The following is a 17,690-nucleotide window of genomic DNA, read 5'->3' on the forward strand; positions in this document are numbered from 1 at the left end:
ATTTATTATGACAATTTACAAACATGATGAGAACTGTGTGCACAATCTGTCTACATGCTCCATCACTGGGTAACATACACGTCTTTCTGTACACTGTACAAGAATATTCCATCTGTGTTGATATACAAACACTCAATAATCCAGGTCCTTGTCACTTTTAACGTGACCAACAACAAGTCAACTTGTTGAGTCAAGCTATTAAAGTAAACTCACATGAGTAACTCAAGAAACAATGATTTATGCTGAACTACACAGAACTGATTAAAAAACATTGAACATAAAAATATCAAATTGTCCTGTTGTTCATTAGCACATGTTAAAAGTAATATGTTTTGTCCTCTTCCAGTTTTCTACATATTTAAAAACTGACTTTCACTTTTGTAAGAGTATGATTTGGTTTGTTTGTTGTTTATTGCTGCATTCAGCAATATTCCAGCAATATGGTGGCAGTCCAGTGATCAACAGCATGAGCATCGATCTACGCAAATGGGATACGATGATGTCTGTCAACCAAGTCAGCGAGCCTGACCACCCGATACTGTTAGTCGCCTCTTACAACAAGATAGAGTATGAACATTACTAAAGTGAACTATATGAATGCAGGAGTTTGCAGACATTTGTTTCCCTGTCATCCGACTGACTCTCATCCAGGAGGAAAATGTACATCTTGTAAAAATATTGAAACAGTATAACATCTGTTGAAGAAAACAACACAAAAGGCTGAAAATGACTGTTTCAAATACTCAGTACAAAAAGCTGCTCTGCCTTTGAAAAACTCAATTGTTTAACTAACACACATTATCACAAAACACACATATTTAACAGAAATAATATCAGGAAGTATTTTGGCTTACAATCATGGCCTCAAGCCCAAGGGTGACTAAAAAGGACAGATACTTTGCAGCTGCCCTTACATCAGTGGAAAGTAGTCATGTTCAATTCACTCCCCTGAGATGACTTAGCATGGCTTATCTGAGCAGCGCACATTTTACTGTTCCTCATGTGTTTTTGTAAGCTTGAGCGATACTTGTATATCTTCCCACAGACACATGTAAAGATCATAAGATCATGTACAGCCTCAACATGATACTTCCTGGCAGTGCTTGTAACAAATACCCGGTCGCATTTTGGACATGGATACGTCCCCTGCCCCCCCAGATTCCCCTGATCCGACTGTCGCCACTGGTCCCACTCATCTCCCTGACCATCTACAGACCACTGACCCCCCGTGTCATCCTGACCCCTCTCTGACAACTGAACACCTAAGGGACCTTGTCCACGATAAGCTTGCCCTCTGAGCAATGTTACAGCTTGTCGAGAAGCACCTCCATAACCCATTGAACCTGAAACAACAAAAAGCACCCGTTCACTTCCTGTATATTCATTTGCTACTGCAAGACATTCAGGCATAAGGAGTCCTTTAAACTCAGGGATCTGGGATAGGGGAAGTATTTCTAACCCACTCCACAAATAATATCCTCTAAACTGTACAGAAATATTCTGGTTCTGAACTTGACCTGAAATACTATATGATCTTTTGTCTCAGAGTCAAACACTCTTCAATAAAAGGTGTAAAGGCAGACACAACTAAAACAATTCTCAACAGTTTATAATTTCTAATCTTGGCATTGATAACATCAAGAAAACTTAACTATTAAACCACATTAAAGATGCCAGTCTAGACAGTTTTTTAGGAAGATAAGTTCACCAGTGTTTACAAGAAGAATAACATCAGAGTATGCATTGCAAACCATACAATACAAACATTAGGTACCCAATAGAAACTGGCTTAAAGAATCTTACATATTTTCTTTCAGTGAGGGCAAGCATTCAGTACACAGGGCCCTTTTCAGTTGCTGATTATGGCGTCATAAAACTGAACAGGAACAGCTCGCAAAACCAATGTCCTTGTGTTTTCACTCATATTCATAAGCCTAACTCTTTTTCATGAAGAGCAGGGCAATCTGTGGATCTGTGAACATATGCAGGTTAAACCAAGGAGTTCATGTGTCATGTGCTGACAAACCTGGAAACAGAATTAGGTTGGGCTGGTAGTTGAACCCACAATGATTGGTTTGTGGCATGCCCAGTGGATGCAAATCTGCAAAGCAAACTGTGGTGCCTGATATGTGTGGGACACTCATGACCATATGTGAAGCAGTGCACTGAAAGTACACCAGAAAGTAATGACGGAAATGCTGCAAGAAGTCTCCAGGAAACCTTTTAGTGAGTGAGTTTAGTTTTATGCCGTTTGTAGCAATATTCAAGCTATATCACGGTGGGGAACACCAGAAAAGGGCTTCACACATTGTATCCATGTGGGGAATCAAACCCCGGTCTTCCGCGAGACGAGGGAACGCTTTAACCACAAGGCTACCCCACAGCCCCCAGAAACCTTTTAAGTGGCATAACCAACACACATGGAACACTTCTTCTTGTGCCTGGACAAAGCATTACAGTAGTTGTAAGTCACCCCACAGACACAGGAGAAGGTAGCCTTGTCATGGATAGCCTTGATATGGTTCCATCTGGCCCCACGACTAGAGAACACTTTGTCACACTTAGAACATGGGAACAGCCCCGAGTGGGAAGGAACGCGAGAGTGCATCAAAGTAATGGGGGCCTGCTCTGAGAATGGTCGGCCATGAATATGTCCAAGGGCTACATTCAGCCCTGTGGGGAAGGTGTTCTCCACGACAAAACCTGCAAGAAACAAGAGGCAGGGTCAGATGGCATGCTTCAAGTCTTATACTCTTGCTGTTTCAGGTAACATATACACAGGCTGAAGATGTGTGTGCAAGAAAGTGTTCACATCACAAGACATTTTGTTGTACATAAACAATAACTGAAAGGTCCACAAACTCCTATAACAGATTTCAGAAACAGTAAACTTAATCTAAAATGTCTAAGAAATGACTTTAAATGAATCTGTCCACTTTATGTCCTTCATGCAAGTGAATCAAACTGGATGAATAACCCACAACTTTTAAACATTTGTTTCCAAATAAAGGAGACTGACCACCTGTGACCAACAGTAACCAACTGAAATACTGGTTATTAATACGGATTCTTCTATAATGCAAAAGTATTCTCATGATCTATGAGAGTGCCCCCGAAAAGTCAAATTTGAATCCACCAACATTCGAGTTTTCCTTATGAACCAATGGGCAATCACAACTCAAGTCTTCTGAAGAATGACCTGAAGTACCACAAGGTCATCAAACCTTGTGTTGCGTCCATACAGTGAGCATAACAAGTCCAGAATTTTCAATGGTCAGGAATGACCAATCACCATCTGCTTTATCAGACAGGGATTTTAACGCACCAAGAACAAGATTTCTTATGTCTGGATAGTGAAGTCCCGAAATTGTACTTCTTGCCACAGACACAAGCATACACTTGTCTGTCATGGACAGCGCCAACATGGTTCCATCTCGCCCCATGACTGGCGAACACTTTGTCACAGACAGGACAGTGATAGTTCCCATTGACTGGCTCAGGGTAAACTCTGTACGGATTCCGACCTGAGCCAGGTTGTGGTTGTTTGTAGGTCCAACCAAAGGTATGGAAATTGGGACTCATACCACCATGAACATCCTGAATATGTTCATCTGAAAGAAAGAAAAAACAGATTCTGAAGAAACTGACTTGAGTAACAACAGCCAATGTATAAATACTGATTCATCACATATTAGTTGCAAATATTTCAAATTTGGGATAATTTCTTGTCATGAGAAGTTAGTGAGATTTTACATCACTTTTTTTGCAAGATTTTAGTTAGGGGCGACAAGTATCTACTTTATCCACCAAGACAATATTTAGGATTGGACCCTCATGGTTACAAGCACTTGTGTTAACCACAACACAACAAGCTGTCTTTATCAAGGTATTTATCCAGACATACAACTGAGTTTGAATACAACTCACTGTAGAACAGATATGCTACCTCAATGTCAAATACTAGGAAAAGAAGGATTATATGAAGAGTCAGAGAGACTGATCTTTAGAGAGACCAAATACTATGTTCATCTACAGCAAGACAAAATCAGGAGCCAGTTGGAAGAAAACAATCTGTCCATTTCAAATATTTAGAGGACATCAAAAGACAACACCTTAAGAATCAGCCACAAAAGAACACACTGGAACATAGGGTGCTTCCCATACAGAACAGACACAAGAACACCTTCAAATCAGTACCACTACATCTCATCAGAAAGCTGCGACATGTACATTGAACATTTTCGTCTGTGTCTCTGCAGGCTCTGGCTGTATGGGTACTTCTTGCCACAGACACAAATGTAAACTAGTTTCTGGTGAATAGCAGCAATGTGGCTCCATCGGGCACCGTAGCCTAAAAACACTTTGTCACAATGAGGGCATGGAAACACTCCGCTTGGTGGGTTAGGACTTTCTTGTAATGGAGAACTAAAATTGTGTTGTTTCTTCCAGGACTGACAAGCCTGGTCTGAATCTTCACGTTGTCTCGACCGAACATTGTGAACATATCTGTTTGAGCATAGGTTACCTGAAAGCAACAAAAATGTCTTTAATGACCAGTTCTTGTTCTTCAAGAAGCTAAATATTCATCTTTACAGCATAATTTTGCATGGAACAAAACCCATATTGAAGTCATCGTGAAAGAATAGTTGTGCATGCGGAAATGTCTACACCAGCAATGGAAAGGCATTTGTGGGTCAGAAACAGTTCTTCTGAATTCAACCTGGATTTTGTCCAAATACACAAAAATAAGTGTGAGTGAGCAAGTCAGGTTTTATATCACTTTTAACAATATTCCAGCAATATCTGAGAGGAAGACACCGGAGAGGGGGACACCAGAGAGGGGGGACACCAGAGAGGGGGGACACCAGAGAGGGGGACACCAGAAATGGGCTTCACACTTGAGGGGAATCGAACCTGGGTCTTCGACACAACAACTAGGCTACTCACTGCCCCTCAATTATAAGCTGCTCATAAGGGAGGCAGATAATGCCATATGGAGGAAGAAAGCCAGGTAAAGATGAATCCTTTGCTCCACCTCAAGGTAACAGGTACTGTCACAATACAAGCAGCAGCATGTCAATATATTAGACATCAATGTCTACGCCGACTGATCCACCAAGCACACAGCACATGATCGCTTATGCCTCAGTAAATTCTGACTGTAAGGATAGGACTTGCCACAAACACAAGAGAAAGTCTGTTTGGCATGAATAGCTGTTATATGATTTGACCTTGACCCTGCGCTTGCAAACATTTTATTGCAATCTGGACAAGGGAACCTCGATCCTATTGGTTCAGGTAGCAAACAACGACGGAACTTCAGACTTCCTTGTTGTGGCCAGTGAGAATATTCAGTCTTTCCTGACCCCTCCTGGTGTTCAAGAAATCGTCGAGAACAATGGACACCTGAAAAAATAACAAAACGGTTTTCTAGTCGTCAGTCCAAAATATCAACATGAGCATGCTGAAATTGAACTCTGAACAACTATAGATTGCATTTTGGTTGGGCTGTACTTCAACACAGCTAGGTTATTCAAGCAATGTTTGCAGTCAGGATAAACAGAGTATAATTTCGTTCCGCAAACACTTCGTGACATGAGAATAAACTTGATGATTGTTTGCTCATCGGTGAGAATGTCACCTAGTTCTTTTATGTGAGGTTTTTGTTTCAGATAATTAATTTGCTTGGTCATTGTCCTGTTCATGCATGTAATGTTTGTGCATGGCTGTCACCTGAAACTGCAATTTCTGCAGTGTATGGTGTTTTAGGCCAATAACAACATGTAAACCATAAATAGAATTGTTGTGAAATGGTTATTACATGTTGTAGATCATACATGGCTTTGAAACAATCCAAACTATACACTTTAATGTAATCAGAACTTGTACCTGTATGTTTGCCACAAGTTGTTACATTTCTTGTTTCTTTTGTCAAAACTCACAGGTCTACAATAGTCAAGCATAGGAAACCAGTAGAAGAATTAAAACGTAAATTACTTCATGTTAATTATGAAGCAACGATTGGAAATCTACCCGAAATAAAGCAAAGAATAAAACACTTCAAGATGAGAACAGTATTGTTCTAATGCCATAATTTTATCTCCTACAATGATCCATAATCATGCAAGTCATAGAGAGAACTTCTCATGAAACACTGACTGGCTGACTGACTGAGTTTGGTTTTACGCAGCTTTTAGCAATATTCCAGCAATGTCAAGCCGGGGGACACCAGAAATGGGCTTCACACATTGTACCCATGTGGGGATTCGAACCCAGGTCTTCGGCGTGACGAGCCAACGCTTTAACCATTAGGCTACCCCACCGCCCTCTCATGCAACACATTTAAGAACTAGATACTGAGAACTATTCTTTCCCCAGTAAGGACACATCTCCATCTTATGGAGTCAGGGTCCCAATATGGGAATTCAAATCAAATCATCAAAATGACAAGGAAACATCTTGTGCCTCTTCTACCCAAATTTGACAACATGAATCTGAGGATATACCAGATTTTTCTTTAATCTTGAGCAGAGAGGGCATCTTGGAAACTACAGTTTGGGATTGACATAGAATGGACACATCTTCTTGTGTTGAATCAAGCTAGGATTATAAAGGCAGACCTTGCCACAGACACATGTCAACTACAGTTTGGGATGGACACAGAATGGACACATCTTCTTGTGTTGAATCAAGCTAGGATTATAAAGGCAGACCTTGCCAAAGACACATGTCAACTACAGTTTGGGATGGACACAGAATGGACACATCTTCTTGTGTTGAATCAAGCTAGGATTATAAAGGCAGACCTTGCCAAAGACACATGTCAACTACAGTTTGGGATGGACACAGAATGGACACATCTTCTTGTGTTGAATCAAGCTAGGATTATAAAGGCAGACCTTGCCAAAGACACATGTCAACTACAGTTTGGGATGGACACAGAATGGACACATCTTCTTGTGTCGAATCAAGCTAGGATTATGAAGGTAGACCTTGCCACAGACATGTCAACTACAGTTTGGGATTGACAGAATGGACACATCTTCTTGTGTCGAATCAAGCTAGGATTATGAAGGCAGACCTTGCCACAGACATGTCAACTACAGTTTGGGATTGACACAGAATGGACACATCTTCTTGTGTCGAATCAAGCTAGGATTATGAAGGTAGACCTTGCCACAGACATGTCAGCTACAGTTTGGGATTGACACAGAATGGACAAATCTTCTTGTGTCGAATCAAGCTAGGATTATGAAGGTAGACCTTGCCACAGACATGTCAACTACAGTTTGGGATTGACACAGAATGGACAAATCTTCTTGTGTCGAATCAAGCTAGGATTATGAAGGCAGACCTTGCCACTGACACATGTCAACTACAGTTTGGGATTGACACAGAATGGACAAATCTTCTTGTGTCGAATCAAGCTAGGATTATGAAGGTAGACCTTGCCACAGACACATGGGAACTTCATCTTATTGTGCACAGAGGACACATGGTTCCATCGGGCTCCAGTCCCAGCAAACCCTTTGCCACACTCGGGACACATACAGCTTCCAGATCTCACTTCTGGAGACTGACCCTCAACACTGAGCTCGTCTACACCAAAGCTTGATTGGCCTGGTCCTGCCAAAACTCCATAATAATAACCTGAAAGAAACAAAAACACTGTCTTCTTGACAACTGGTAAGATCTTCTGAAATACAGAAGGAACCCCACGTCTGCTATAGTGGAGTGGCATGATTTGTGTTGCAACTGGACATGGCATTACTTCTCTGGGGAGCAAGTGGAAAAAAACAAAGGTTCATGCTCTCATGGTTCATGAACACCAGAATTCTGAAAAACTCTCAGAACAGTTGTCTCTGAAGATTGATCAATTTTGTTCCAGTAGTACATCTTCCAAGGTGCATAACTCATGTTCTTGTTGGCATTGTGTTGAATTTAACCCTTCCTTAAAACATGGTTCCAGAATTTGGTTTACACAACTTTGTAACTGTGAACCCAAATTTCTCATTCTTCCAGACAGAGATCACTTAAATTTGGTTTGGAGAAATCTATAAGAATAGAAATAACCTGCTGGCTTATATGTTATTTCAAATGTTGGACAAACAACATCTTGCCATTTTGTCCATGGGTGATTCACAAAGAACTGACATATACATTTATTCACAGAGAAATCACTGTGCTTGACATTACAAATGCGTCAAGTGCTGGATGTTGAGATCTGTGCAGTCATATGAGCAGCACAGGACTTCTGATGTCGCAGTAGGTTGGGTTTATATGTATACTCTCTTCCACACACACACTTATACACAACTTTTCGGTGTATGGCCATGATATGATAGCGCCTTGCTCCAGCAGTGGCACAGACTTTAATACAATGGGGGCAGGGGTAACTGCCGGGTGAGTCGGGGGATGCTCGGGTGGGGAACAGTGAACTTCTATGGGACATCAAGTTCAAGAACTGATTCTGATCGGTGGGAATGGCATGAACATCTCCTCGGGGAAAGGGGTTAGGATCGTCAAATCCAAGAATGGTGTCACGAATAGGGTAATCTGAAACCAAACAAAAGTTTGCTCGAGTTTGGTTCATTCAGCTCATCATCTTCAATAATCACAACAAAGCATGAATCAATTCATATTTCTGAGAACCAGAAACTGTTATTAAAAGAAACAGAATCAAAAACACAACACCGAGAGACATTGAAACAATCAGCATCTTCCAGGATTGATTTGAACAAACCAGTACCATCATAGAAAGACAGATTTGCTCTCGATAACCAGCCCAGAATCAGGATCCCCTTACACACTGACATGAGGAGATTCCCAATGTTTTCACACAGACAGCAAAACTATGGTTGGAAAAAGGTTACAGACTTAACTTGTTTGAAAAACACTTGCTCCTCAATGACTTCCAACCAGGAAAATGAAAATTTATATAGCTTCTTTTTCTGTATCCTTCACAGAAATAAATAATTAACGAGCAAAAAAATACAAAATGATGTTTTATTCAACTCCGCAACATAGATATATCAAAGAGGAAAGCTGTCAACAGGAACCAGCCTTGAAACTTTGTCCAACTTCCATAAATGTAATAATCCATTTTATGATCCACACAAAAGTGAACTGATGTTACACGTTCAACCATGAACTCCAGAATCAATGACTCAGTTGGAAACCAATCATCTATTGATATTACTGCAAAACTGAAACAACACCATTAGAACTTCAAATTGGAGCGTAAAACAAATATCTAAATGGAGTTTTGGTTAGGATCTACTGTTAACCGGAAGTACTCTGCGTCGGTATATATTTTGCAGTTCTCTTCCCCACACAAAAAACCCTTGGCGTAGTAATTAAAAACAATAAATTCTCGGACACATTCTTCGGCAACGGGTCCACATCAAATTTGTCAAAGAGCAAAGTAACGATGTTTTGAGATAATACTTAAACAACTGAATAAACTTAAGAATAAAATCAATAATGTGTACTCATAAATGTTGTCAAACGTACATTACAACTTATTATTTCCATCTCTTTTGTGTGATTGTGTAAAGTAATTCAGGTGACATCACGGCTTTTGTCGCCTCGAACTCGACACGATGTTTAATGCTAAAATATATGCATGAAGCATTTTTGTCACAGGTCATAACCTACCATGATACGTCCACTAAGTTCCATAATATACGTATAGGTGGTGATTTTTTGCATCACACGTTCAGAATAGCGTGATCTTACCCAAAATTTTCGTCTGAATCTAAAAGTTTTCATTTACGAGGACAGTGTCCATTGCTGTAATATGATTAGCTGCCTTAGGTCACGTGCATGATTTTGACCAATCACGATCCTCATAGCAGACTGTGGCAGAAAAGCGTCATTAGAAACCAATCTTTATCCAATATAATTGCTTCTTACAACTGCGAAAATACTCTTGGAAAGGGTACAGTGATATTGTTGATGCTCAGAGCTTTTGAACGATACCCACCATCAAACGAATTGTCTCTCATGTTATTCGTACGAAGCTTCCAAAACGGAGGTATTTCCCGCTGTTGTATCACGTTACCATAAATATTATTATCATGTCCTATAACAAATACTCTAACAAACGCAGATTACTGGTGGATTAGCCTACTTCCTGATTACTGCATCGAGAAGACCGGATGCCCTCCATCCACGAATGACTGAGTCTTTGTTCTTCTTCACAATATTTGAGCAATGTAGTTTTAGTTAACAATGTTGTTTTTACAATGTTGTTTTTGCAAAGCCTACTACTCTGATGCAAAAAAATAATATGTTGCAGAACAGGCTAGCGGTGCTGGGTTAAACTGCTGGTAGCTAATTTTCTAGGCACAGAATATTTCCGGTTTCCAGTAATCAATGAGGTCCTAAAATTTAGCCAGTGGTGCTGAGTGAGTATAGGGTGAGTGAGTGAGGTAGACAAACCTTGGTCTTTGACTTGACAAGCAACCACTTTCACCACTTGGCTACCCCAGCACTCCATATCCCAAAGAAGTTTACTTTATTCACTTTATGAACCTGGAGATGGGACCTGGGTGTACCCTACATGTTCTGTCAATGCAGAAGCCGCCATATAGCTGGGATATTGCGGAGTGCGGCGTAAAACTAAACTCACTCACTCTATTTGCAGAATCATTGCACATATTGTAAAAACCAAAAATACCATCTCAGAATTTTGTAATGAACTAACCATCACAACCATTCACAACCCAGATTATCCACTTGATGCAAACACTGGGCATGTCTTTTTATGTCTTTTCAAATTATGGCTATACAGATAGATCTTCCCACAAACACAAGTGTAGCTTTTCTTCTCGTGAACTGCACCAACATGGTTCCATCGAGCACCATAGCTAGCAAACGTTTTATCACAGTGAGGGCAAGGATAGGAGCCAACAGCAGCCTCTGGGTGGGACACATTGTACGTATATGCTGAGGTATTCATGTCCACGCTCCGTCCCTGGACAGAGTCAAAGTGTCTAACAGGGTCAAAGCTGCAGTTCACACCTTGATAACCTGAAACCAACAAGAAAGATTTCTCCAATACAGACCAATATCATTTCAACAAAACCTACCAGACAGCTTTGGACCCTTTGCCAGTCCGCACTGAATATACAAAATTGCACGTGTTTTTTAAAAAGGATGAATATGTTGGTTGTAGGGTTTTTCTAAATTATGACTTATGTGAATGAGTGAGTGAGTTTGGTTTTACGCCGCTGTCAGCAATGTCATGGTGGAGGACACCTGAAATGAGCTTCATGCATTGTGCCCATGTGGGGAATCGAATCCGGGCCTTCAGCGTGACGAGCAAATGCTCTAACCACTAGCCTACCCTACAACCCTTATGATTTATGTGTATATTTCATGTTTCAAGGCATGTTTCAGAAAAGAGATCCTTGGCTGAACAAAATCTGCAGAATTCAGTGGAAAATTGCCATCCTTGGCAACTGTCATATTAAAGAGGGTCTCATACAGGTAATTCAGTCCTACTTTTGAGTCATCTCAAGACGCAAGTAGCTTATTGATCCCAATAACTTGACCAGTGTTCCTAATCAATCTGGTGGTTGTCGAGAAACAATACAGACAGTGTACCAACAGACGATATTTGTCAAGCCTTTATTTCATAACTGAAAAGGGTTTTACACAGCTGGAACATTCAAACAATGAGTATTTGTGGCACCTTGAATATGCTTCACATGATGCACCGATGTGAGGAATTAGTGTAAAGTGTCATCAATAGGCATTCAATGTGCTCTACTTTCTGAGTGAGTGAGTATGGCATTATCCCGCTTTTAGCACTACAGGTGCTCTATCATGTCAGGAGGCAACAGAAAAGGCTTTTCACAATATACCGAAGTGGGGACTCGACCTGGATGTTTAGCGTTACAAGGGAAGGCTTTAATCATTAGGCTTCCCAACTGTCCCTCATTTTCTGAAGTTCACAGTAATTTCTTCCTTTGATACTGTTCAACTCACTGACGCTGTGCCAACCAACTGTACGAATATTAACCTCCCGGTCTTGTGGAGTATGACCAGCACTGGTGCTCTACATGGTGAAGATGTGCAGTCTGGGTGATAATGAGTGAGTGAGGTTAGTTTTGTGCTGCTTTTAGAAATATTTCAGCAATATCACAGTGGAGGACACCAGAAATGGGCTTTGTGGAGAATCAAACCCAATCTTCTGCATGGCGAGCAAATGCTTTAACCACGAGGCTACCCGACACCACAGTGTGGGATAAGGCCGGGTGTATATTACCAGATATCTCTATATCTGGCCTTGGAGTAGATACATGGAACAGGATTGTCTGTGGTGTAGAAGACTCTGTCTGTAGCTATACACCTTCCCACACACACAGGAGTAGGTCACCTGCTTGTGTTTGGCAGCAATATGGTGCCATCTAGCGCCATGACTGGCAAACACTTTCTCACACTCTGAACAGGGGAAACTTCCTTCTGGATGGCCAGGATTTTGTCTACTGTTTGAATAAATGGAGGAGTACTGATCTTGTTTTGCAGAACCCTTGCGATGCGAGGGTATGGGGTACTGGGCAAGGACTTCACTGTAGCCACCAAAATAACCTGAAAGGACAAAGATTTTCTTTCATTTGTTTAGTGCACATGTACTTATACAGTGAGTGAGTGAGTGAGTAAGTATGGTTTTATGCTGCTTTTAGCAACATTCTAGCAATATCATGGCAGGGGACACCAGAAATGGGTTTCACACATTGTACCCATGAAGATGCACAGAAAAAGTGAAATGTCTTGAGAAATAATAGGGTTTGAAGGCATTAGAGTAATAAAATGTTTCTAGCCAAATCAGAAGATGAGATATTCCTAAATGTCAAATGAATGAAATATTTCATGAAACCAAACCTATGGAGGCTTGAGGTGTGGGGGGTGGGGGTTGGGAGAAATCTGTTGCTTCATATTTGATATAACTTCAGTCAATAACTGACTGACTTGAGTAGAAAGCCGCCTTTAACAGTCAAGTCACAGAATCAGATTAAACAGGGTCAAATGTCCAAAGCAACCCAAACTGCCAGTATCTCGGAATGCACTTGCTCCTCCAGCCTGTTATGTATAGTATGATTCACATAATGTTGTTGTCTTAAGCCTATATATTCCTGCCATACGATGCAAGCCTCTAGATAATCAAGGCTGGACAAGACCACATCAGATTGTTAAATGCTGACTGAGAAGACTGGAGTGTTGCTCAAAGTCCATGACACATCCATATTGTAGCCACGTATGTCCTTATCTAGTCTGGAACTGTACAAGGTCTGCTGATGTCATGAGTGCATTACAGATAACAGCATGAGTGAGTGAGTGAGTTTACACTGACCAGCATTTCAGTCATCGGTATGTCAGTTTGACAAGTGGGTATTAGGTGAGGTGAGGTGAAATTGGGTTTAACGTCGTGCTTGAGAATATTTCGCTCATATGACGACGTGCATGCGTGTGTATGTGTATGTGCGACTGCTTGTACTAGCCCAGACTGAAGCTGGTTTTATAGTACTAGCCCACTGAGATACCACGCTGCAGTGAAGCATGAATACCCCAATCAGACACATTATACTGACTCCGAGCCGACCAGTCCTTGTTGTACCCATTAATGCCGAGCGCCAGGCAGGGACCAACAAGTACCATATTTTAACGTCTTTTGGTATGACGCAGTCGGGGATCGAACCCGCGACCTTCCGCTCTCCGGGCGGACGCTCTAACCACTACACCACGGAGGCGGTCCAGAGATCTGTAGTGATACTGGATCTGAACCCATGATCTTTGGCAACTGGAACACTGCAGAAAATAATTGCAGCACCTTACATGTTAGACCATTCATGCTCCCTCACAAAAACACATACTACACGAGAACCAAGACAAAATAAGAGTGAGTGAGTGAGTCAGTTTTAGTTTCACTCCGCTTTTAGCAATATTCCTGCGATATCACAGAGGGGAACACCAGAAATGGGCTTCACACGTTGTACCCATGTGGGGAATCTGGGTTTCCGCATGACGAGTAAATACTTTAACCACTAGGGTACCCTACCGCCCAAGACAAAATCAGAAGCCATTGAGAAAATATTTTGTTTCTTGTTGTGAATTACCTGAGATTATTCCCCAGCCACTTTTGGACTACGACTCAAGATACTGGGTACAAAACTTGCGATGATGCAGTAAATTCTGCCTGTACGTGTACACCTTCCCACAGACACAAGTGTAGGTCACCTTCTTATGTTTTGCGGCAATGTGATGCCATCTTGCCCCATGACTAGAGAACACTTTGCTACACTCCTGACAAGGAAAACCTCCCTGCCTGTGTCCACCACTAGCTTGTGGTCGACCTATGCTCTTATCAGGGTACATGTCTGAAAACTGATCTCGTTGTACGGGAAGGCTGAAATTTCTGTGTTGGTCAATTTGGTTGGGATCTAGGTAGCTGCCCAAACCATCTGAAAGGACAAAGAGAAGTGTTCTCATTCTACTGTGGTGATCATATACTAGTTTCCTCAAAAAGAACAATAGTGAATTCTCAGAGATAAGATATACACAAATAAATGCTCTATACGTTGTGTGCTTAATTTTGGATTTGGTGGAAATAGGCAAAGGTTTGCAGTGTTTATTGTTTATTACAGAAGAATTGGCTTTTAATATATTCGGGAAAATCAAACCCTTGCAGAAGGATTTACATGAGAGCATGCGGTGTTCACTGACGTGAAGAATGAATGTGACCCGTGTCAAAAATATATTCATTAAAAATATTGGGGACTTCTAGTGCATGATACTATTGGAGAAGACATCTGTCAAGGGCCCCGCTTTATTCCATGAGCTGAACATGACACGTAAGACAGACGAGTGAAATTCTACAGGTTCGATCTTCTTCTAAAATCTAGTTGCATTACATCAACCTCATGTCCGAAATGAGATATGGAACTGGACATGACCAGCTGTCCACCTCCAGATGTGTTCAGAACTTACACACCTGCCACTATAACAACAAACAAATTGTGTCTCCATCTGGGGTTTTGAGTGAGCGAGTTTTAGTTTTATGCCACATTTAGCAATATTCCAGCAATATCATGGTGGGGGCACCAGAAATGGGCTTCACACATTATGCCCATTTGAGGAATCAAACCCCGGGTCTTCGGCGTGACGAGCGAACGCATTAACCACTAGGCTACCGCACCGCCCCTGGGGTTTTGAGAATCTCTTGACGAAAATCAAATTAGAAATCCAGCAACATTTCAGCATCCATATTCCATTTAAGGAAAAATAGAGAAATAACAAATCCAGTTATTATTTATATTTTATTATAAAACAAATGAGACATGCTACAAAAAATCAACATGAACTCTGCTGATCAGCTGTGTTTGAGCCTCAGCTCCTTCATCAACAGAAACTCTGTACAGATCATTTGTTGGCATGACTGCTTGCTACATAGCTTTAGTACCAAGGAAACAATACAAAATTGGATTTTCACTATGACACTTAGACGTCATTCACCAACACAACAAACAATGGCAATGTGTAGTAAATGACAGATATTTGACAACTGTGCACTGAATGACATCAGCATAAATCAACGTTCACTGCAAGAATCCATGATTTATTCGAGGGCAGTCCAGAGCTACAGATAAATTTTTGGGTAATTGAGTTATGTACTCGTTTGTGATGATCTCAATTGGGTATCCTAATTTTCCTTTGAGTAACCAAATAAATTGTACTCACCTCACTCAAACTCAATTGGGTAATTTGCCATTTTCCATAGATTTTAAAAACATAAAAATGTTTAAATGTGTTTATTTATATTTGATCTGTAATATGAGAAACGATAAGAAAGACTGCAAGTTGTGAAGTTCATGTCATGAAATAGAACCTCTCACTATACCTCAGTTATGTTATCTATCCACTGGTACGGAAGCCAAGATTTGACATTTTCGTGTGTATGCATGGAAGATCACATTTATTGAGTATTTACCAAAATTAGAGCATACTTGTACGCAATAGACTTAATAGGAATTGAGTTTTCACATAAATATTTGAGTAATTTACATCTGTGTGATGGTTGTATAATCAATTTATCAACCATTTACTGCTACTTATTAAAGAATCCAGCAAACTGATCAGATTAGTCAGTAGCCATCTTGTAGCATCTCTGGCCACGATACGCAGCTTATCTGTACCTCTGGCAGTCTTACATTACCCCATGTCATTATAGGAAAGAAACTTTTTTTCTGGAAAAGATCTAACAGTGACTATTCACAGTCCAGGATTGTCAGTTGTTCACAAAAGAATGTGCGGAATATGCACCTGCTGAACAAGCTAGGACACCATGATAACAAAAGGAACAATGGCAAGGTGTAGTAAATGACTAATGTTTGACATCTGTGCATTGAATGACATCAGCAGTAAATCAAGGTTTACTACAAGAATCCAAATATCATAATGGCAGAGGCCAAAGTTACACAACCCCATGTGCATATATAGAGAATCTCACCCTCGTGTCTTCTGATATCAATTATATCAACACGGTTGATAAAGTTACAAATATCCGAGGCTTGCCGAGGATATTTTTACTTTATCAACGAGTGTTGATATATTTGATATCAGAAGACACGAGGGTGAGATTCTATTTATCATCCAAAATCACTCTTCATTAATTTTCAATGAAAAATGTACATCTCTGAACATGGTACTGCCATTAGACTTGCAGTGCAGCGATGTCATAGCATTGTGACGTCATAGCATTGTGACGTCATCAAGTACATGACGTCATAGCATTGTCAGGGCATTGTACAAAATCTACTGTCAAAACAATATCTCCTAGGAGATATCGTTTGATCTCACACAAAGCGATATCTCCTGTGGAACACAGTTTTGGATGATAAAAGAAACTTTCCTTCATGAAAAGACTGACTGACTGAGTTTGGTTTTACTCCGCTTTTAGCAATATTCAAGCAACATCACGGCGGTGGACACCAGAAATGGGCTTCACACATTGTACCCATGTGGGGATTCGAACCCGTGTCTTCGGTGTGACGAGGCAACGCTTTAACCATTAGGCTACCCCACCGCCCCCTCCTTCATGAAAAGAACAGTGACTATTCAAGTCCAGAATTGTTAGTTCTTGGTACAGGAATGTGCATAATATTTGTCTAATGTAATAAGCTATGAGTCCTAATTTATCAGAATACTATTTCAAATAATTAACCTCAGGTTGAGACACCAAACACGAGATCATCATATCAACTTAAACTGACAGAAACCAACACTGATCTATGTCTTTATCAGCTCTCCATTAAACAAAACTGCACATTGCTCTGAAAAGACATACCCAATATCTCTTCTGGGGAACTGGTTCTATTCTAGGGATTTTGGCCATGTTTCCAGACATCCAGACATGTTTTCTGATGAGATGCAAGATGATGTTTATAGCTGAATTCTTTGCCACAAACACAAGGATAGATAACCTTCTTGTGAATAGCCGATACGTGATTATATCTAGACCCATGACTTGCAAATACTTTATGACAATGAAAACATGGAAAAGACTTGACAGCACCTTCGACCCTTGGCTTAACATAAATCTGAGCAAACCCGCTAACACTGTCTCGATGAAAGATGTTCAAATCACCAGGTTCACCACTGCCACCGAAACTATCTGAAAACACAAA

General features: G+C 40.7%; 1 protein-coding gene across 24 annotated transcripts in view; it reads right to left on the reverse strand.

Annotated features, from left to right (window-relative positions):
- The window catches only part of LOC124274991 (zinc finger protein 57-like), a 114,792-nt gene that overhangs the window by 61,334 nt on the left and 35,768 nt on the right, over positions 1–17,690 (reverse strand). Inside the window, exons 3-4 of one of the 24 annotated variants that reach the window (XR_006898143.1) lie at positions 4,948–5,406; positions 3,998–4,525 (exon numbers count right to left, since the gene is read on the reverse strand). The exons of 14 other annotated variants lie outside the window; for them this stretch is intronic. The gene's annotated coding sequence lies outside the window, so the exon portion shown is untranslated. 9 more of the 24 variants (XR_006898138.1, XR_006898144.1, XR_006898125.1 and 6 more) reach the window with 9 other exon arrangements.

Source organism: Haliotis rubra, unplaced genomic scaffold (assembly GCF_003918875.1).
Source record: "Haliotis rubra isolate DU_JTF1 unplaced genomic scaffold, ASM391887v1 Scf197, whole genome shotgun sequence".
NCBI classification, from domain to species: Eukaryota; Metazoa; Mollusca; class Gastropoda; order Lepetellida; family Haliotidae; genus Haliotis; species Haliotis rubra.